Source organism: Taudactylus pleione, unplaced genomic scaffold, assembly GCF_031769625.1.
Source record: "Taudactylus pleione unplaced genomic scaffold, aTauple2 ptg000437l, whole genome shotgun sequence".
Taxonomy (NCBI): domain Eukaryota; kingdom Metazoa; phylum Chordata; class Amphibia; order Anura; family Myobatrachidae; genus Taudactylus; species Taudactylus pleione.
In genome coordinates, this window is record NW_028284839.1 from 1,810,171 (window position 1) to 1,832,726 (window position 22,556).

General features: G+C 42.8%; 1 protein-coding gene across 4 annotated transcripts in view; it reads left to right on the top strand.

Moving 5' to 3' along the window:
* Positions 1–22,556, top strand: part of AJAP1 (adherens junctions associated protein 1) — a 325,451-nt gene that overhangs the window by 58,950 nt on the left and 243,945 nt on the right. The gene's annotated exons all lie outside the window — the stretch shown is intronic.

The following is a 22,556-nucleotide window of genomic DNA, read 5'->3' on the forward strand; positions in this document are numbered from 1 at the left end:
GACTCGCCAACAGGTCTCTTGTCCTTTTTGTATCGAGCATAGTGGTTAAGTGTGTCTGAGATTGTTCTCCATCCTCTTCACATATTATGTCACCATCATCATCATCATCATCATCCTGGATGAGAATGTGCTCCCCCTGACCATCTGGTCAGAACAACTCTCCAGCTCATCCAGTATCTGTACTTCTTTGGAATCTGGATTCTAGTATCCTAGCTGCTGGCAAGTTTGGTCTTCTTTCTTAGTTTTAACAGGAGAGACTCTGGCCCTGATTCAGAGCCGGACACTCTGACAGAGCGCTCGCTCTGAATCAGGGCGTTTTTTTTTTTTTTATAGAGCAGCCTCCTGGCCGCTGCATTGCTGTGGTTGCCACCCGCAGCTAATGCGAGCGGCCAGGATGATGGTCGCAATGGTCAAGACCATCACGACCATCGGGCTTATGGCGAGACCCTTGTGGTAGGGTCTCGTGGCCGCAAGCCCCAGAGATGTAGACGCCTGTCATTGGTACCACACCAGGATTTGAAAGTCTGGAAGCCGGCGGTCGGGATTTAGACCATCGGCTTCCAAACTACATCCCCATGGGACCAAGAGGCATGTGTCAGGCAGCTGCAGGAATCCCAGGTGTTAAAAAATTTGTTGGTGGTTGAGTGACATCCTGTCCAACCAGAAGTTACAGCTCTGCAATTAAGTTGTCATTTTATTCTATGATATTGTCCTTTGTCTGAAGATTCTGGGGGAGGGATGTTTCAAGCATTGCATTATGGGATGCAATGACCCGAGAGTCCTTCTGCACATGTGCACACTGATACACGAGCCCTGGGAGGGATTCTATTGGATCCCTCACTGGGAACATTGAGGAGAGAAACCATAGGTTTCCATTAGGTAACGCCATTTATAAATGGTGTTGCCTACCTGGTACAAGCTGCTGAAAATTTTGCTATCCGGAGCTTTATACATATGATGAATGTGGTTAAAACTCTGAAAATGGCAGTGTTTGGAGTTTGATCACATTTTCACTTTAGTACATGCCGCCCTTGGTGCCTTATTAACTCACAGTCACCATTTTCCTGCTCGCAAACTTTCATCTCTTATGTACAGTACTGTAGAAATCTACATTCTACCTTCAGTTAATCTGAAATACAGTGGAAGAAGACATTTATGTAACCAAACCAAATATTCCTACAAATGTAGCCTATACAGTATTATCACTTAGAGATCTATGTACTAATAATTGCGAACCAGCTGCAATTATTATCTATCCCAATCACTGTGAATATTTTCATTTTTAATGAAAATATACCTGCTAAGCACAAAGGGGAATTCACAGGGACAGTGGTTGCGATAACCACTGTCCCTGCGAGTTATATCCCTGGCAAATTGTAGAAGTCTTTCGCAGAAGTGAAAGACTACTCTGGGGGAAACTGACACTGCGCAAGTACACAGCGTCAGGGGCTGTGAGACAGAGATCAAAAGATATCTCTCCTGCACCGGGAGCCTCCATAGGCTTACAGTAGTTTACACCATCTGAAGATGGCGTAAACTACCGGAGTTAAACGCCGAAAAGGTTCGCTTTTTGAGGTTTAGTACATAGGGGTCAGATTCTAGTCCCTACTGATAATAATGGAGACTGAGATCTGAAGTGCTAATAACACTGTGAAACCTCCTGCATTGTACCATTAATACATAGAATTACGCAGAAATTGCAGTTTCTGCATAATTTTAGGTGAAAAACAGCTTACTATATGGTATGCAGTTGGGAAGCCGGCAGACCTAATCCCGACAGCCGGCTTCCCGACTGCTTAAACCGGCAAGGGTTAAATAACAGGCATCTAAATCTAGACGCCTGTCATTTTACCAACGCCGGGCGACTGGCGCCCTGTATCCCGATAGAAGGGACGCCGGGTGGCGAGCGCAGATAGCCGCGGGGGGGAGGGTTAGGTTTAGGGCTCCCGGGAAGGACTTAGGGTTAGGCACCCCCCGGGAGGTTAGGTTTAGGCTAGGGGAAGGGGGAATTAGCGTTAGACACCCCCGGGGGGGCTTAGGTCTAGGTGGCGGGGAAGGGGTGGTTAGGGTTAGGCACTTAGAGGGGGATTAGGGTTAGGCACTGGGGGGGGAAGGTTAGGGTTAGGCACCCCTAAGGGACAGTTAGGGTGTAGAATTAGGTTAGATAATACTTACCTTAGGACGATCGGAATTTCCTCCTCTGCTGGGATGCCGCTGTCGGGATTCCAACCGCGGGGCATGGGTCCGGCATTAAATCATACCGGTTCCTATTAGACCCTTTAATGACCAATATATAAAGAAAACACATTGTTCACAAAACAGATCCTGTTTACGGGCAGGATGTACTAAGCATCGCATTAACGATACAGTACATCCCCCCTGACTTCAGGTATATACTGCAGTTCGTTACCGCAGTATGTACCAAGAATTTCGCCAAGGACGGCTCTCCCGATAACAGCTGTCCTTTTCGATGCTGCTGGGCAGAGGGACTTCCGTTATTAACAACCAGAGGTCCCTTAAGCGTCCTTCTGTGCATGTGCAGATATACTCCAGCCGCGGGGGCTCACTGTAGGGATCTGATCGGATCCCTCCCAGCCTGGAGCATCCAGATAAGAAGTCCATAGGCTTCTATTGGGTAACGCCACCTAAAGGTAGCATTACCCATTGGGAAGAAGCACCGGAATGCATCGCACTCCAGGTGCTTAGTACATTCGGGGAAAGCGGCAAACCCCCCGAAAACTGCATTTTCGGGGGCTTTACCACATTTTTACCTAGGTTTGAGTGGCCAGAAGTCTTTGATTTCCTGAGACAATTCCCACTTCTACAGGGACGAGGGTGTCGTCAGATTTGACCCTAAAATTCAAATGATTGCATCATACCTTTAGTGGGGATCTGCATAAATGTAATTAACTGTGGCTACAGCAAAATGGCCACCACTATTGTTCTTAGTTATATTTTGAATCTACTATCTAGTATTTCTGTGAATGGAGAGAATAGCTTATTTTTGTGTCTCTTTGGCATCTCAGCTGCTGCTGCTGCTTTTCATTTATTTTATTGGATGTGAAGGGAGATTAGTATTCAGTTTGTAGAGTTGTATTATTGAATAAGGTGTATTCATTTGGTAAGATGGTTCAAATTGATTTATTTAAATGAGGTTAATATTGGGGTATTTTAGTCACTTTGTTTCATTCATATATTTTATTTAATATACGTTATTAAAGTTATGTACAGTGTTCTATTCTGATTTTATTACTACTGCAACTTTTTGTGGGTTTATTCTGGAATAAAACATTTAACCCCCTTAAAAATCTTCCATTTCCCCCACCGCTCAGTGAAAAAGAAATAAAGTAGATCTTAGATACTAAGGTGAATGTTAGGCCCATTTCAAAGACAGAGGTAAGTAGGTACGTACTGGTGCTGTAGTACAGCCCTGACAGTCCGCCCTGTGAGGACCTCAGCCGTGCACGCTCATGAAGGGGGCGTGGCTAAGTTTCAAGGGGGTGTGCCTGGCCTCGCGGCACGCCCCCCTCTGTTCCCGGCCGAGTACTGCCGCCGGGCCACCCCTTCTGCCTGAGCTCACAAAGTGATCCGATGGCGGGGGGTGGAGGGCAGGGACACTACCGCCCTCCTCTAACCGGCCCTGACACCATTGGCCCTTCTGACATTTGCCAGAAGTGCCTGTTGGAAAGTCCAGCCCTGGAGGCAAATGCAAAATAAAATGCAAGTTGATTTTAATTGCGTGCATGGAACTAGGGACCTCATTCAGAGTCGGTCGTAAGCGACCGCTCGGTCATACGCCTAACGACCGAGAAACTGAAAAAGGAAGCAATCGCACGACCGGTCCGTCGTAACCAAAGTGACGTCCATACGTGAACAATGCACCTCCTCTAGCTAGCGAGTGATAGCAGCTAGCGATCGAGTCAATTGTTGTCAGTCGCTGTATGTTAATTTTCTTCTGATGGTTGCGGCCGCTTGTGTTGTGTTGATGCCCACAAAAATGTAAAAAAAAAAACGCATAGAATAAGCCATCCCCATGAAATTTATTTATTCTTATCATTCACTAATGCAAACGTAGCGGAATCAATTACAAGCCAATTAGCAGTGTTATTAGCTTCATCAATCGATTATTAGCTGCTTGCATTGTGTGGCTCAAAATAGAATCATCAATCCTAACATCAGTCACATTCGATAGTATCGATTGTACTCTGGTGCTTGAGAGAACACATACCCAACCTCAAGCTGTACGATCAGCCTGGCCTCTAACCTGCTTGCAGAGTGACGTTTTACTACTTCCGGCCTTCTATGTCGGTTGTAGCAGGTAATTTATGTACGCCCCTAAAACGCCCTCAAAACGCTGAGGCACGCCTGCATTTTTAGACCACCACCCCCGTCAACACCCACAATCGGCCCTTCTTGTCAATCAACTCTCGGAAGCCACTTCCTGCTCGTAAGCAGTACGATCTACAGCATTTTGGATCGCAAGGTCTCGTATCGCACATGCGCACAACTAACCGTGCGCATGCGTGGTTTGGAAACATCGGATGCGTACGACCGAGCGGACGCTTACGACCGACTCTGAATGAGGTCCAATATGTGCACATTCGCATTTAAGCAGAGTTTATAAGCATTGCTGTGGCCAGATTGTCCGCATCTATGCTCATTGTTTAATACAGTACCTGCCATCTTTATTAGTGAGCACGTGCAGCAGCCCTAACTGGACACAGGCACATTTTCGCTTCAAGTTTACTTAGCCCACAATTTCATTATCACATCCTCAGTGAACATTATCTATGCAGGAACGCTCCATGGTATCCCAGGGGATGTAGTTGTGTGGCGGTCACCGGTCTCAATGCCGATGCTGGTATCCCGTCAAGGCAGTTAAGATAGGCATCGAAATACCAACGCCTATCTTAATCCTAACGCTGGAATCCATTAGGATGCAAGCCCGAACGTAGGTAAGCCGGGGTGACCTTAGTGTTAGCCACGGGGGGGGGGGGATATTAGGTTTAGGTAAGTTAGCAGGGTTAGCGTTAGGTTTTTTGGGGGGGAGGTTAGGGTTAGGCACCCCTTGGGTGGAGTGTAATGGTCAGGCACCAATGGAGGTGGTTAAGCACTAAGGGGGAGGGTTTGGTTTAAGCACATAGGTGGGAAACTTAGGTTTAGGCACTAACAGGGAGGGTTAGGGTGCGGGGTGGGGAGGGTTAGGGTTAGGCTATAAGAAGGGGGGGAGGGTAAGTATACTCAGCTGACCCCAGTCGGGATACCTTCCATCAGGATGCCGCTGTCTGTATTGTGACAGGAGGCACCCCGACAGCCGGGATTACATACCCATTCCTATCCCAGTTATGCTCAATCAATCACAAGTAATGATGCAACTGAATTGTGCAAGATACTCTATCACCCATAGTTATGCGTATATAGTTACAGTATGGAGTATACCGAGAGCAAAAACACATAAAATACGCTCTGCAAACGGAGTTGTATTCTCAACTCTACACTGGCCTAACAATAGTATAGTCTTTTAATGCGGTCAGTAACTTGGCAGTTTGTAGAAGCTATTTCCTATAACAAAACTGTTGTGATTCAAGTTCTAGGCACCTAGAAAACCCCCTAAAGTGCACCTAATGTTAGTAGTATTTCCTTCATTTATTATACAAAGTTTAAACTCTTTGATTTTGGGGAGCATTTTTGCTGGAAATGAAATGACTTGTAAAGACTACTAGTATTGCTTTTCTTCTCTGAAGCCATGATATACAAAGTCAAGTTATCAAAATATTAAATGAATTTGTGCCCCTATAAAATAAACAAAAAGCCTAAAACACCAGGTGCAGCAAAACTTAAAATACTTAAAAGTGAATAAACAAAAATACTAAAAAAAAAAAAAATGTAGCTCAATCTCAGATTGCAAACACTTTAAATTGAAGGACATAATAAAAATCAGTACTGAGTGAGATTCATAATGTCAGATATACAATTATTTATCGTACTTGGCAATACTACATTAATTCATTCTCTGCATCACTTTTGCTTCTATTCAATAAATAAAAGAACTATCTTCTGTCCTTTTCTCTGAAATTGCATTATATATGCAGCCAGTAAGATCCTTAAATAAATACAAGTTTTCTTTAAATAAAGACACACAACAATAACTTAGGGATAAGAATAATGTGCTTCAATCTGGCACCGTTCCTTGTACTCCAATCTCATATTTCATACAGGTGCCAGAATTATATGAGCTACCGTCTGTCTGTCGCAGCTTAACGGTCCCATCCATCTTTTGTAAATGTTGGAAGAAGAACATGTTAAAAAATATCATAGTACTTTTAATATTTTTTGGGACTGGTCACGGTTTTGAAATACCTAAAATCGTGTATGTTACTTGGCAAGAAAATTCGGTAACTGATGGTCTCCTTTCATAGGATGTCTCCAGAGAACAATGCAAAATACATTTCTCCTTTGGGCTTGTGGTATGATACACAGTGCATGTTCCTTTGAAAAATTTAGCGTTGTCTGTTTTTGAGCATGATTAGTTTAGCATTTTAGGGGAAGTAAATCAACAGGGCAGGTGCAGCTTTTAGTGTAAACCGACAAACATACAGAAAACCTTTTGTCTAGAGTAGACAGCACAACAGTGTTTAGGAGACAGTTTGATGAAATACTCCAGTGTTCTGCTCTATGTTAACTGCATTGAGTAGTTTGTAAATGTCTTTCCAAGGACCATGTTTCAGAACCACTTAAAAATGCCTTTTTGCTGCAACAATCACACCAGAGGAGGAAGCCAACTGAAGTCATCAATTGTTTAAAGAGTAATGGAAACTGAAAAGATGGTAGCAACAGTAATGCAAAAATCTAAGTGACTAGAAGGTACTGCACAGCCCGTATACATTAGTAAAATAGTCAAGTGTGTGTGTGTATGTATGTAGATAGATAGATAGATAGATAGATATGAGATAGATGAATAGATATGATATAGATAGATAGATAGATAGATAGATAGATAGATAGATAGATATGAGATAGAAAGATAGATAGATAGATAGATAGATACGAGATAAATGTGAGATAGATAGATAGATAGATAGATAGAAATGAGATAGATAGATAGATAGATAGCTATTAGGTAGATAGATAGATACTAGATAGATAGATAGATATTGGATAGATAGATACTAGATAGATAGATATTGGATAGATAGATAGATATGAGATAGATATTGGATAGATAGATAGATAGATAGATAGATATTGGATAGATAGATATGAGATAGATAGAAATGAGATAGATAGATAGATAGATAGATAGATAGATAGATAGATAGATAGATAGATAGATAGATAGATAGATAGATAGATATGAGTTAGATAGATGATAGCTAGATAGCTAGATAGATAGATATGAGATAGATATGAGATAGATAGATAGATAGATAGATAGATAGATAGATAGATACGAGATAGATAGATAGATAGCTATTAGATAGATAGATAGATAGATAGATACTAGATAGATAGCTAGATAGATAGATAGATAGATAGATAGATCAGGGCCAAAACTAGGATTTTTGTCACCAGGGGCAAGACAGTAATTTGGTGCCCCCCCCCTGGTAATTCCCCCTGTAGCAGTGCCCCTATAGTAATGTCCCCTGAGGTAATGCCCCTGTAGTAGTGCCCATATAGTAATGCCCCTGTAGTAGTCCCCATATGATAATGCCCCCATAGTAATGTCCCATAGCAATGCCCCTGTAGTAGTGCCCATATTGTAATGCCCCCATAGTAATGCCCATATGTTAATACCCCCATAGTAATGCCCCTGTAGAGCCCATTCTCCCATATGAATGCCCTTGTGGTAATGCCCATGCCCCCATAATAATGCCTCTGTGGTAATGCCCATGTCCCCCATAATAATGCTCCTGTGGTAATGCCTCTGTAGTGCCCATGCCCCAATAGTAATGCCCCTGTAGTGCTCATGCCCCAATAGTAATGCTCCTGTAGTGCTCATGCCCCTGTAGTGCCCATGCCCCCATAGTAATGCCCCTGTGGTAATGCCCATGCCACCATAGTAATGTCCCTGTGGTAATTCCCATGCCCCCATAATAATGCCCCTGTAGGGCTCATGCCCCATTAGTAATCCCCCTTATTGCCCATGCCCCCATAATAATGCCCCTGTGGTAATGCACATGCCCCCATAGTAATGCCCCTGTGGTAATTCCCATGCCCCCATAGTAATGCCCCCGTGGTAATGCACATGCCCCCATAGTAATGCACATGCTCCCATAGTAATGCCCCTGTGGTAATTCACATGCCCCCATAGTAATGCCCCTGTGGTAATGCCCATGCCCCCCCATAATAATGCCCCTGTGGTAATGCCCATGCTCCCATAGTAATGCCCCTGTGGTAATGCCCATGCCCCCATAGTAATGCCCCTGTGATAATGCCCATGCCCCCATAATATTGCCCCTGTAGTGCAGCTTATTAAAAAAAAAAATACTTACCTTGAACCCTGCATCCAGCGTCGCGTCCGGTCCGCCGGCTGCTCCTCGGAACTATGGGGGAGACATCATGACATCTCCCCCATAGTGCCCGTGGGGAGAGCCAGAAGCTGGAGTTCGGGAGAGAACTCCAGCCTCCGGCTACACCGCGTCGCTGCAGAGAAGGAGCCGGGCGCCCGCTGATAATAAATACTACCAGCGAACGTCCGGCTTGGAGCCTCTCTGCAGCCCCGGGCTGGAGGTCACTGGCACCGGGTACAGCGGTGCACCCGGTGCACGTGCACCTCCAGCCCCCCCTAGTTGCGGCCCTGGATAGATATTGGATAGATAGATAGATAGATAGATAGATAGATATTGGATAGATAGATATGAGATAGATAGATAGATAGATATGAGTTAGATAGATGATAGCTAGATAGATAGATAGATATGAGATAGATAGATAGATAGATAGATAGATAGATAGATAGATAGATAGATAGATAGATAGATAGATAGATAGATAGATTATTTCCCCACCAAAGTAGTAATGTTTTTTATTTAATCATGTAGAGACAATCCAAGCAGCATCTTAGTATCGTCAACGTTTCAGTCCCGTAAGACCTTTGTCAAGACTGCAGCATATTATGCATCATATAGCCAAACAGCAGTACACATCCAACAGCAGTTGACATATTATAATATAGATATTTATAAAAACAATTTATCAATTCACATACTTCAAATGTATCCTCATACACCAAGCCTCAATACACCATGTGGTGCAAGATGCTCGGCGCAGTGTAATGTAGAGACTTTTTCTTTAAAATTGCATCTCATTCGCCCAGCAGACGTAGAAATACTCCACTCCAGACGCTGTGCTGCAACTTTAACTGCACAGGAATTAGTTTTAAATATGTACAAAGTTGCACATGAAGCACAACAGAACTTGATGTGAAAAATAAGCTGCATTTTAGCACTTCGTATACAGATTCAGATTTAATAACACACAGAGGTACAAGTGGCGCAAATTAATCAGTGCATCCGGTAAAGCGGTTTTGTTACATCAGATTACGAATAAAATGCACATTCTAGTGAAAAAGACTGGTCCTGGTAAGGATCAGTAATGCTGCTCATATTACAGGAGCCCTGGCGACCTCTGGTGGTAGGGAAACATACTGCCAGGAAACAGAGCAAAACAGACAGAGGGCCTGATCCAGATTTGGAAAAAGAGTAACATAGAGTAATAACTGTGCACCAGGACAAACCATGTTGTAATGCAAGGAGTGCAAACGCATACATTTTATTGCATGCAGAGTAAATATTGGCTTGTTTTGCATGTAGCCCACAAATTCTGGACAGCTTTAGTTTTACATTGCAATTTAGACTTCAGTTTGGACACATCCCTCCCAAATCTAAATCTTCCTGCACATTTTATATCTTCCCCACCTACAGTGCAGCATGGTTTTACCAACATGAACAGTTACTTGCTCTTTCTTACTCTACTCCCAAATCTGAATCAGGTGTTGCCTAACACGAGGGGGTATGGCCTATCAGGAGATCCCGATTGCATCATCCCCAGAGATGCTAGGCTGCCCCGGAGACTTCTACCTGCTGCACTGTCAGCTCCTGCTCTGTGACAGGAGCTGAGTGCTGAAGAATAATGTCACACCCGGCTCCTGTCACTGAGAAAGAGTCGGCATTTTGGTGTCACCCCCTCCGAGGGTGACACCAAGGTGTGGCCCACACCCCCATAGTGACACCACTTGTAGTAAACCTCAGGAACGATTAATTTATGTAATTAGCTTTTGACTTCAGACAACTATACGCTGCTTTCAAACTGGTGGGAACAGTTGGACCCTTTAGTGTGACAGCTGTAGAGATGAGCGAAAATTGATATTTAAAAGAAATCTCATAGAATACTTTATTTGTTTAATTCTATATTTGTTCACAGAAACAGAGCTTCTCTAGTAGGATTGGCTTTTACTGTAATAGTTCTATATCTACAACCAGCATAACAAATAATTTACATAAGCGCTAGAAACCACGAAAGTACTATAAATATAACCAAAGCTATAAATTGCAAAATAGCTATAACTTGGCAAGAAATGAGGCAGGTGCTGAAAACATTCTCCAAAACGGCGGTGGACACCCCAGAACAAAAGACATACTCTACAAGTTCATTTATCATTTATGTTTACATCTTCCCGAGCTGCCGACGGCGTGGTTGGGGAATTGGGGACACGCAACATGTTGAACGATCTTGATTCCTTGATCCCGATCCAAAAATGTTCGTAAATGGCAAGGCAAGGATATTTAACATGTTGAATTTCCCTGATCCACTGATGGATCTCTAATCATTGATAGCCGCCAATTTGTGGATTGTGTATTGGTGGATCGACAGAATTGGAAATTGGGGCCATGATAGATGTATGGGAGGATGTCCAAGAAGGTACGTAAACAATACTCTCTCCTACAGAAATACCAAAATTCATAACACCAATAATGATATGGGGGTATCTGTAGTAGGTTGCAAGATCCTTGAATCATCATGATCTTGGCCATTAAGGCAGTAGATATAAAGCAGCAATAATTTAAAAGGCGAAACCAGCCTGGTTTGGAATTTTAAATTGTTGCTGCTTTAACTCTACAGCCTTGATCATCAAGTTCGCGGAGGTTCACAAATCTCGCAACCTATTACATTCTCGCAACCATATCTCGCAACCATATTACATTATGTTCTGTATTTAAAAATTAGTTTCAATTAATTATTTTGTCACCCTTTCTTAAACAATTTTATCTGTAATTGCGCTAGGATGGATTACAAATTGCTGGTGTGACATCATACTTTAGGACAATCAATTAGTTTAAGAGTATTCCAACTCCTTCAATACTTCAATACTTCCAAAACTTCCATGGAACAGCATCTGGATAAATTGAAGCACCGGACAGAAATTGAGAGCCTGTAACCCAATAACAGACTTAAAAATCACATCCATATGCTTAACATACAGTATGTAAAAAAAAACAAATACTGCAATAAAGTACAGATTATTATAGTCTCTGATAATATCCCATTTCTTATTGTTTCAAACATACAGTAGCTGTTTTTAAATATTTTCTTTAAGCAGCTATCTAATTAAAAGTACACACTATAATTAAAATCAACCTTACTGCAATCTCTAGAAGTTAGAACAGTGTTTTTTTTAGATTAAAAAAAAAATGATTACACAGAACTGTAAACTTTACAATATTGCGTTAGCCGTCACTGCAGGTAGACCTGATCAAAACAGAGGAACTGAAAGAGGCAATTAACTTAATTACATGTGGAACGATTAATTATCATACTATAAGCAATAGAGGCAAGATTGTGTTTGTTGCCTGCCAGTGGCAATGATTAATTGGATCTATAACACCAATTGCAACACATGTATTAATTACCTGATGTCCATCTCTAAGTCACCGTGACAGAGAAATGACTTCTGCAGATTCAAGAAAAGTGTTTTTGAAAGCTTAGCAGTACACATTGTGATTGCATTGATTCAAGTGGTTTGGCCCCTTGTGAATATTTAATGTTAAGAAGATTTATTCCAAACCTCGAGCCCAAAGCATGTTTCTTTGCTCTCTGCAGCACAGAAAGCTCTTAATCAATATGTCTACCATTATTAATATTTAAAAGGGGAAAGTGTGGCACTGGAGTTAAAATAGAAGTAGCGTCTTTGTGCGAACTCAATATATTAAAGAATAATATATTTACACACAATATATAAAAGAAAACTTTGTTAAAGCAAAGATACAGGTAATTGGACTTTTGCCATAACTGGCCGTCCCCCAAGTAGATGATCATTTATATCATTAATGATCTCACTGATTATATCCCAAAGGACATTTCAATCACATATACTCCACTGATCACTGATATCATACAACATGTACTACAGCAATCTCATGCTTCATTTTATGGGATGTCTTGATGAATAAGATTATATTTTACTATTATTTGAATTTAAATGGGTCATATACCAGCAGTAACAAAGATGACAGGTTCTCTATCAAAATTACCGGAAGCAGGATCTCTGCAACCATCCCATAATGAATATTAAAGAATAGTTTAAAGTCTCCTCTCCAGGCTTCTCCTGGATGCAGCTGACCACTTTGGGGAAAGGGCTGGGCTCTCACATCATTAGGCTCCGCCTCTGACATGGCAAAATACTGCGGATCACAGGTCTGTGGGGAGGGGGCGGAGCTTAAATGACACAATTTGCATAATTTTAGCTCCCCTACTCCCTAGGTGATTCCTGGTATAATCTCCCACATCCTGCCCACTTCATTAAGAAGATATAGCCACTCTTCCAGGGGTGCAGAGGACTACTCAGACCTGAACTGAGGTCTCATGGACCCTTGGCAAACTATTGGTTTGTGGCCCCCCAATTGGTCATGCTTCTAGTCAGCAAGATAAAGCAGCGGATGGCTGTGTGACTGTACAGTCAATGATGGACCTATTTTCATATGGAGGCCTGGGGCTTAAGTCCAATGAGCTCATTGTTGGCTAGGTGTCAGAGGAGCATGTGTGGAGCTCTTCCAATCAGAGCTCTGAACATGCTTCTTTGACCCCTATATTGATCCAGAGTGTCTGAGGCTAACCCCCTTCCTTACTCATGGCTTAGGACAATGTGGGGGGGGACATTAGGTCTAAAATAAAAAGCATAAAGAATACATTCAGTAAAGAAAGTTAAAATTAGGTGGTAAAGTTTAATGAGACAGTCAATAATTTTTCAATAAGTCAAACAGTTAATAAGTCTGCAGTGCTGTGATGCTATATACAGTCTAACTTTTCGATCACAAGTACACAAACACAAGGTCAGTTTACCCATAAGCCAGGAAACCTACCTTCATGAAATATTTAAGTATGCCTACCGTCTCCATCCCATATTCTACAACATTTATGCCCCTGTTCTTCCACCCCATATTCTACAATGTGTATGCCCACCTTCTCCCCCATATGTTATCATATGTACAGTATATGCACCTTCTCCCACCCCATATTCTACAGTGTATACCCATCTTCCCCCCATATTCTACTATTTGTATACCCACCTTCCCCCCATATTATACAGTGTATGCCCACCTTCCCCCCATATTCTACAGTGTATGCCCACCACCTTCCCCCCATATTCTACAGTGTATGCCCAGCTTACCCCCATATTCTACAGTGTATGCCCACCTTCCCCCCATATTCTACAGTGTATGCCCACCACCTTCCCCCCATATTCTACAGTGTATGCCCAGCTTACCCCCATATTCTACAGTGTATGCCCACCTTCCCCCCATATTCTACAGTGTATGCCCACCACCTTCCCCCCATATTCTACAGTGTATGCCCACCTTACCCCCATATTCTACAGTGTATGCCCACCTTCCCCCCATATTCTACTATGTGTATGCCCACCTTCTCCCCCATATGTTATCATATATACAATATACCCACCTTCTCCTACTCCATATTCTACAGTGTATACCCACCTTCCCCTATATTCTACTATGTGTATGCCCACCTTCTCCCCCATATATTTAATCATATATACAGTATACGCACCTTCTTCCACCCCATATTCTACAGTGTATACCCACCTTCCCCCATATTCTACTATGTGTATGCCCACCTTTTCCCTATATGTTATCATATTTACAATATACCCACCTTCTCCCACTCCATATTCTACAGTGTATACCCACCTTCCTCCCATATTCTACTATGTGTATGCCCACTTTCTCCCCCCATATTCTATACAGTGTATGCCCACCACCTTACCCCCATATTCTACAGTGTATGCCAACCTTCTCCCCAAATTCTAGTGTGTGCCCACCTTACTCCCATATTCTACAGTGTATGCCCATCTTCCCCCTATATTCTACAGTGTATGCCCACCTTACTCCCATATTCTACAGTGTATGCCCATCTTCCCCCTATATTCTATACAGTGTATGCCCACCTTCTCCCCCATATTCTACTATGTGTATGCCCACCTTACCCCCATATTCTACAGTGTATGCCCACCTTCCCCCTATATTTTACTGTGTATGCCCACCTTCCCCATATACTAAACTGTTTATGCCCACCTTCCCCATATTCTACAGTGTATGTCCACCTTCTCCCCCATATTCTATACTGTGTATGCCCACCTTCTCCCCCATATTGTACTATGTGTATGCCCACTTTCTCCACCCATATTCTATACAGTGTATGCCCACCACCTCCCCCCATATTATACAGTCTATACCGACCTTCCCCCTATATTCTATAGTGTATACCCACCTTCCCCCTATATTCTACTATGTGTATGCCCACCTTCTCCCCCATATGTTATCATATATACAATATACCCACCTTCTCCTACTCCATATTCTACAGTGTATACCCACCTTCCCCCTATATTCTACTATGTGTATGCCCACCTTCTCCCCCATATATTTAATCATATATACAGTATACGCACCTTCTTCCACCCCATATTCTACAGTGTATACCCACCTTCCCCCATATTCTACTATGTGTATGCCCACCTTTTCCCTATATGTTATATTTACAATATACCCACCTTCTCCCACTCCATATTCTACAGTGTATACCCACCTTCCTCCCATATTCTACTATGTGTATGCCCACTTTCTCCCCCCATATTCTATACAGTGTATGCCCACCACCTTACCCCCATATTCTACAGTGTATGCCAACCTTCTCCCCAAATTCTAGTGTATGCCCACCTTACTCCCATATTCTACAGTGTATGCCCATCTTCCCCCTATATTCTACAGTGTATGCCCACCTTACTCCCATATTCTACAGTGTATGCCCATCTTCCCCCTATATTCTATACAGTGTATGCCCACCTTCTCCCCCATATTCTACTATGTGTATGCCCACCTTACCCCCATATTCTAGTGTATGCCCACCTTCCCCCTATATTTTACTGTGTATGCCCACCTTCCCCATATACTAAACTGTTTATGCCCACCTTCCCCATATTCTACAGTGTATGCCCACCTTCTCCCCCATATTCTATACTGTGTATGCCCACCTTCTCCCCCATATTGTACTATGTGTATGCCCACTTTCTCCACCCATATTCTATACAGTGTATGCCCACCACCTCCCCCCATATTATACAGTCTATACCCACCTTCCCCCTATATTCTATAGTGTATACCCACCTTCCCCCTATATTCTATAGTGAATGCCCACCTTCCCCATGTATTCGATACAGTGTATGCCCACCTTCACCCATTTTTCTACAGTGTATGCCCACCTCCCCCCATATTTAAAACTGTTCATGCCCACCTTTCCCCATATTCTACAGTCTATGCCCACATTGCCACCATATTCTATGCAGTGTATGCAGTGGTGTAAGTTCATCCCAGACGCCCGGAGGCAAATTATAATTTGGTGCCCCCCTCCTCAAAGCCGATGACACTGTAATGTCACAATTCGCATGCAAACAGGCTATAGATAGACAAAGACAGCAGCTGATGGTCTGACATGGAGCTCTCAACTAGTGTATGGTGGCTTCTCAGGTGCTCGGATGGGGTGCTATGTATTGAGCGGCCATGACGGTACACTCCGGGTACACGGTTACAGCCCTAAGTGGAGTCAATATGTTGTGAACAATGGAGGAGGTGCCCCTTCAGAGCTGGAACCCGGCGGCAGGCACCTCCATTGTCTCCCATAGTTCTGCCCCTGAGTGTATGCCCACCTTCCCCCCCATATTATACAGTGTATGTCCACCTCCCCCCCATATTCTACAGGGTACGCCGATCTTCCACCCATGTTCTATACTGTGTATGCCTACCACCCCTCATACTCTATATTATGTATGTTGACCTTCCCCCATATTCTAACATATTTGCCCACCTTCTACCCGTATTCAATACTGTGTATGCCCACCTTCTCCCACCCATATTCTACTATCTGTATGCCCACATTCCCCCCATATTATATCCAGTGTATGCCCACCTTCCCCCCCAATATTCTACAGTGTATGCCCACCTTCCCCCATATTCTATACTGTGTATGTCCACTTACCCCCCATATTCCACAGAGTATGCCCTCGTTCCACCCCGTTTTTTACTGTGTATGCCCACTATCTACCCATGTTCTATATCAAGTATGCCCTTCTCCCCTCATGTTCTATGCTACGTATGTCCACCTTCCCCCATATTCTAAAGTGTATGTCCACCTACCACCCCCTCATACTCTACAATATGCCCACTCCTCCCCATATTCTACACAGTGCATTTCCTCTTTGTCCCCTTTTAATTTTAACTGCCTTCAAAACAAGTTTACTGTCATCACTCCTCAAATTAAAAAAAAAAACTGCCATGGGCAGGTTACTAGTGGTTACTCACGGCCGGACCCCGTCCCCAAATCGCGGGCAGCCCCCCTCCTCCACTCATGACCTTAACCTCTTCCCCCACTTGCAGCTGGGCATCCTCTGCCCCTGCTTGTGGCCAGAATCCCACTACTGGGAGGCAGATGGTGGGTCCGCTAGGTGACCTGGGCCCTAGGTACCTGCCTGTACCGCCTTGTGCATATTCTGGCCCTGGGACTACCCGAAAAATTGTGAGTCTCCCGCACTTTCTGGGAGAGTAGGCAAGTATGTTTTAAATTTAAATGCCGTGGCAATCATTTAACACAATTACAGCGCATCTATCAATAGCAGACTCAACTGTCTATATTGGCAATTTCATCTCTTACCCTTGTTTGTATGATTTATATTTTTATTAAGAAATTTAATGCAAGATGACAAAGTGTCTGACAAATGTTCTAAATGTTGGCACCTTGTGGCCACCAACGTTGCTTATTTTCCCTGGCATCCCATAGAGTTGGGGTATTGTAATTCTTGGAGATGGTGACTGCACAGCACTGAGAATTGAATTGCCACCCAAGCATGGGGCTTTTAATGTAGTTGGCAGTCTGTAGGGTGGAGTCACAGCCAGACAAACCAAACAGAGCAGCTACTGTAGGGTTCACCAAGAAAAACCTATTGTGTATGTGTAAGTAGTATGACACTATGACAAATAAATTAGACTGTTAAACCATATATTGCTAGCATCATCTTAAAGGTATTAGTGTCATTATAAATTTAACCGGTGCATAACATATATATTCTATGTACTTAATTGTAATTGAAAATAATCTGGAAGCACGGATAATACACAATCCTCTAATATTTTTTATGATGTGCCAGGCTTAGTTTTCATTATATCCATTATGAATGAGCACCAGCATGAAAGAAAAACAAAGTAAAGGCCAAAGTCCAAACATTGGTTTCATAAAACAAGGTATTATAAGCTCACACATATACTGTAAATATACATGATTCAACGATTCATGAGCTTATCTGAAAAAACATTGGGAGATTGTCACTGAAACTGGGAACATTTCCTGGAAATTTATTTCAGTTTTGTTTTAAGTCTGAGCAGTAGAATACGAAGAAGGAGGCTCTAACGCGTTTCTCTAGGTTTCCTATGCTGATCTGAAGGGAAAGCATTATTTTTTTAAACACCTGTTTATTCTACCTATAGTTTCACAACTGTTAGATTAGCATAATGGTAGGGGTGCTAAAACGTGAATCATTTGTTTTGTTTTATACACATAGATGCATGCACACATATTTATATCAACTTTTTATTAACAGCTTTATGTAATTACACAGCAGAAATAAACATACTATGCCAAGGATGGATGCAATCAACGATAAGTTTGTTGTAGAGCAATATTTATAATTATATGCAAATGTACAATAAACAAAAAGAGTAAAAAAAGACTTTTCATTTCCGGTCTTTGTTTAACTTATAGGGAAATAAAGAGGATAAATGGGATAATGAGAAAATGGAGGAGGGAGAAAGAAGAGGGAGATGGGTATTGCCTATTGGACAGTGTTGGAACTTTAGTAAGTCCTGGATGAGTTTCCTCTCTTTTGTGGTTTAGAGCTTGAAGAGTTAAGGTGGAATGCTATTAAATTGAGACCAGATGTATCAAATTATATTTCCTTAGTGTGATCTGTCCGGTCACGGTGATTTAATATGCAGTTGTTGATATAATGGAGACTGTTTTGTAATGTCAGTAATTGTTGATGTATTAATGTTTGAAATGTTTTATGTGATGCCATGAGTGTGATGATGTTAATGAAGTCATTTGTCATGTTCTTTTATGACATATTCTGTGTAATGAGAAAGTCATTGGGGATGAGGTCAGATAGTGTTGCACATAACCTTATCGTACCAGTTTCTTGAGTTTATTTATTTATTTATTTTAAAGAACTTTAACTTTGTTTTTGATTTTCATTATAAATATCTTGTTTTTGTTTGCAAATAAAAGTATAAGAAAATACAACAGCTTTATTTAAAATCCAACTTTTTGACATTTTAACCACAAATTAATATTTATCAACAGTGGGCTAATCTTTCTGCCTCTTACAGCCCGATAATGGTAAAAATAGGTGAAAATACCGGAATGGGTATGATATACCGTTGGGCGCATGGCCGGCGGTTCAATTCCCGTCAGTGTCAGCCCAACAGGAGCAGAGTGTGACGCAGCGGAAGCCCGACAGCACTGGAAATCCTGATCGTGGATAGGTAAGTATCCACTAACCTAACCTAACCCCCCTAACCCTCCTTAGGGGTGCCTAACCCTAACTTCTCCCCCAAGTGCCTAACCCTAATCCCCCCTCTAAGTGCCTAACCCTAACCACCCTCTTCCCCGCTGCCTAACTCTAAGTCCCCCCCGGGGGTACCTAACCTTAACCCTCCCTCCCCCTAGCCTAACCCTAACCCTCCCGGGGGGGTGCCTAACCCTAAGTCCCCCCCGGGAGCCCTAAACCTAACCCTCCCCCCCACGGCTGTCCGCTCGCGGCGCCCGGCATCACTACGATCGTGATGCCGGGCGCCGGTCTCCTGGCGTCGGGGAAATGTGGGCGTCTACATCCAGACGCCCAGCATTTCACCCTAGCCGGGATATGACAGTCGGGAAGCCGGCTGCCAGTATATAGGCAGTCGGCTTCCCGATTGCTTCCCGAAAAGACCATTTCACAATATACCAAAAGCAAAATAAGTAGCTGTTTGCCCCCTCATTAACATGATTTTAACCTACAGGTTAAACTGTAGATTGAATTGGGCTGGGGGCGTGACTTCATGGTAACTAGCCAAATGGAGCTATTAATCATCAAGGTGATTTTGCTAGACATGGCATTGCCCTCTTTTGTGTTATCCACAAGTCCATGACATATCTTTAATTATAGCAGCCACACCAAAATCTGACCAAGGCTGGTCAGATCTATGCTCATTGTTAAATAGGGCAATAATCAATAGAGTATAGAAAGCTCTTCTAATTGTAACAAATTATAACATTGGAAAGCACAAGTGTTTTTTTGTAGCTATCCTAGTAATATTGGCTGCTGTAAAATGAACAAGAAGTCCATAAGACCATGTCCTGTATTTACTTACCACTGGCACCATGAGCAATTCACAATATCATGTCCATACAGTCTCAAGTTCCAGCCCTTGTACTAGTCAGTTCTGACCTTATTGCATTAATAGAGTGAAACAAACAAATGGATTCCATTCCTCTACTTATTACAACCAGTGATGGCGCTGAGACATTTCCTAGTCACAGGGGGGTTAGGAGACAAGTTTCCTCACTCAACAAAAAGTTCTTCCTAGCCACATTGGTTCAGCAGTGCCTAAGAAAAACCTCTCCACAATATATTTTTATATCAAATGTTTAAGGCAACCCATCCCACATCTTTATGAGTAAATCCCTCAAGATACTTGTACTGTGCAACCACCATCCTTGCTTATTAGGCTTCCCATTTTTTGCATGGGAAGGATTTTGCCCGAGAAACCAAGTGAAAGCTTTACCGCCTGAGGCCTTCATAGACATAGACCAATCTCCTGTAACAAATGGATGCTTTTGTGGGTAAGTAATGTATTCTACTTATAATAAATAGGCCAGGATGTAATATGCTGGAGAATAAGGGTAATGTTACAGGGCATTGTGGCTACTCTGTTTGCAGAGGGGTAACTATAATGGGTGCAGGGGGTGTCATTGCTATAAGGCTAAAAACCTTAGGAGACCAGACTCCCCTTCACCCAACTCATATTGGTATCAGTGCTGAATGGTGAGGTAAGGACAGGATGGCAAGGTAATGAATACAGAATGGGACAATGTACAAACTTCTCACCACAATATTAGTATATTCAGTGCAGTGTAATAAGTACAAAATACAAAGGTAATGGTGCGCTTTGGACCAACTTATCTATTGCCCTGTATTGATCCTGCAGCTCACAAAGTGGATTCTGCAATCCACTAAAAATACAAATATATATATATAGAGAAGAAATGTGAGCGCTAGTTCAAAACAGTAGATGAGTAAAAGTTTTATTAATAATGAAATGTAAATTTCATATACCACATTTCAAGACAAATAGGCATAATACAGCAGTACATATTCCCAAAGCCAAGCAAACAATGTATCTATGAACGTATCACTGTTGTATCATCTATATTGTTATTATAAGTGGACACACTGTAGTTCTTGATTAATAAGCAGAGTCAGTCCACACACAGAGTGGTAGAAATAATGGTGACAGATACATTTCTTACCACATATTATCCTTAAAAGGAACGCTGAGCTAGTTTTTTTTATGTTGTTTTAAGCTGCAGTAAATGTTCCCGTTTAGTCCATGACTGGAGGTGGTACTCACAGAGAGCAGGCTGGAGACCTATAGAAATCCTCTTATGTTCATCAGGAAAGGGGCCACAAATCCCTTGTGGTGTGCCAGATGTGCTCCAAATAGGGACTGATTCAGATTCTGCCTTCTGAAGAAACTTGGATCTATCTGACCCGGAGAAATGCATCAAGCCTATGCTGATATTACTGACATAAGCATCTAATCCAAGCTTTTCAGCCTTTAGCACTCTGTATCTATCACTGCTTTGAGCAGGACCTCTGCACCTTACCGCTACCTATCTGACAATGATATCGCTGGGCTACATGGCTACCACACACTGCCTTTATGCGCCTTGGACTGTGATTCCTGTAGCCAGCTCAGAGACCATACAAATTTGGAGCACATCTGGCACACCGCAAAAGGATTTGTGGGCCCGTTTCCCGATGAACATAAGAGGATTTCTATAGGTCTCCAGCCTGCTCTCTGTGAGTACCACCTTCGGTCACGGACTGAACGGGAGCATTTACTGCAGCTTAAAACAACATAAAAAACTAGTGAACTACTAACTTTCCATCTGAACTGTCCCGGCTATAAAAGCTGCAACATAAACAGGACACATGCAGCTCAGCGTTCCTTTTAAGGATAATATGTGGTAAGAAATGTATCTGTCACCATTATTTCTACCACTCTGTGTGTGGATTGACTCTGCTTATTAATCAAGAATCTGATTCAGATCTGGTCGCAAGGCTGCGTTCGCACGCACCTGTCCGCACTCAAAGTATGCAATCCTGCGATCGCTATCAAGACATTAGCACGCCCACTAAGTTTTGTCGTGCGATCGCGGTATGAAATTAGACACCCACCAGCCTGACACAAGACGCCCACTTTCCCTTAGTAATATATGTCATCTCCAGGAAGTTTATTAAACAATCTGTAACATCGGCTGACATCGGACCCATACGCACCACTTGTGGTTGACCATACCCTACCGCAAGCACTGCGAGTGCTGCTGTGTGTAATTCAGCCATGTGACGTGTATGCTGATGATGCGTCTTAATTATGCACGCCCCTGAAATGGCATTCCAATGCACAGACATGCCTGCATTTGCACCACCACACCTCCATTCCATGGACCACCCCCTGTTGCCTGTCACTCATGCTTGCGGAGCATCTGGGTACTGGCTGCGATCGCTTTCCAATCGCAGTGACTGGTTCGTGCACGCTGTTTGCGTCTTGTATGCATGCGCAGATTGCAAACATCGACAGGCTGCATGCAAACTGGGTCTGAATCAGGCCCATAATGTGAACCAAGAGGTACTGTGTGGGATAAAGGGAACTAGGGGCACTACAAAGTGGCAT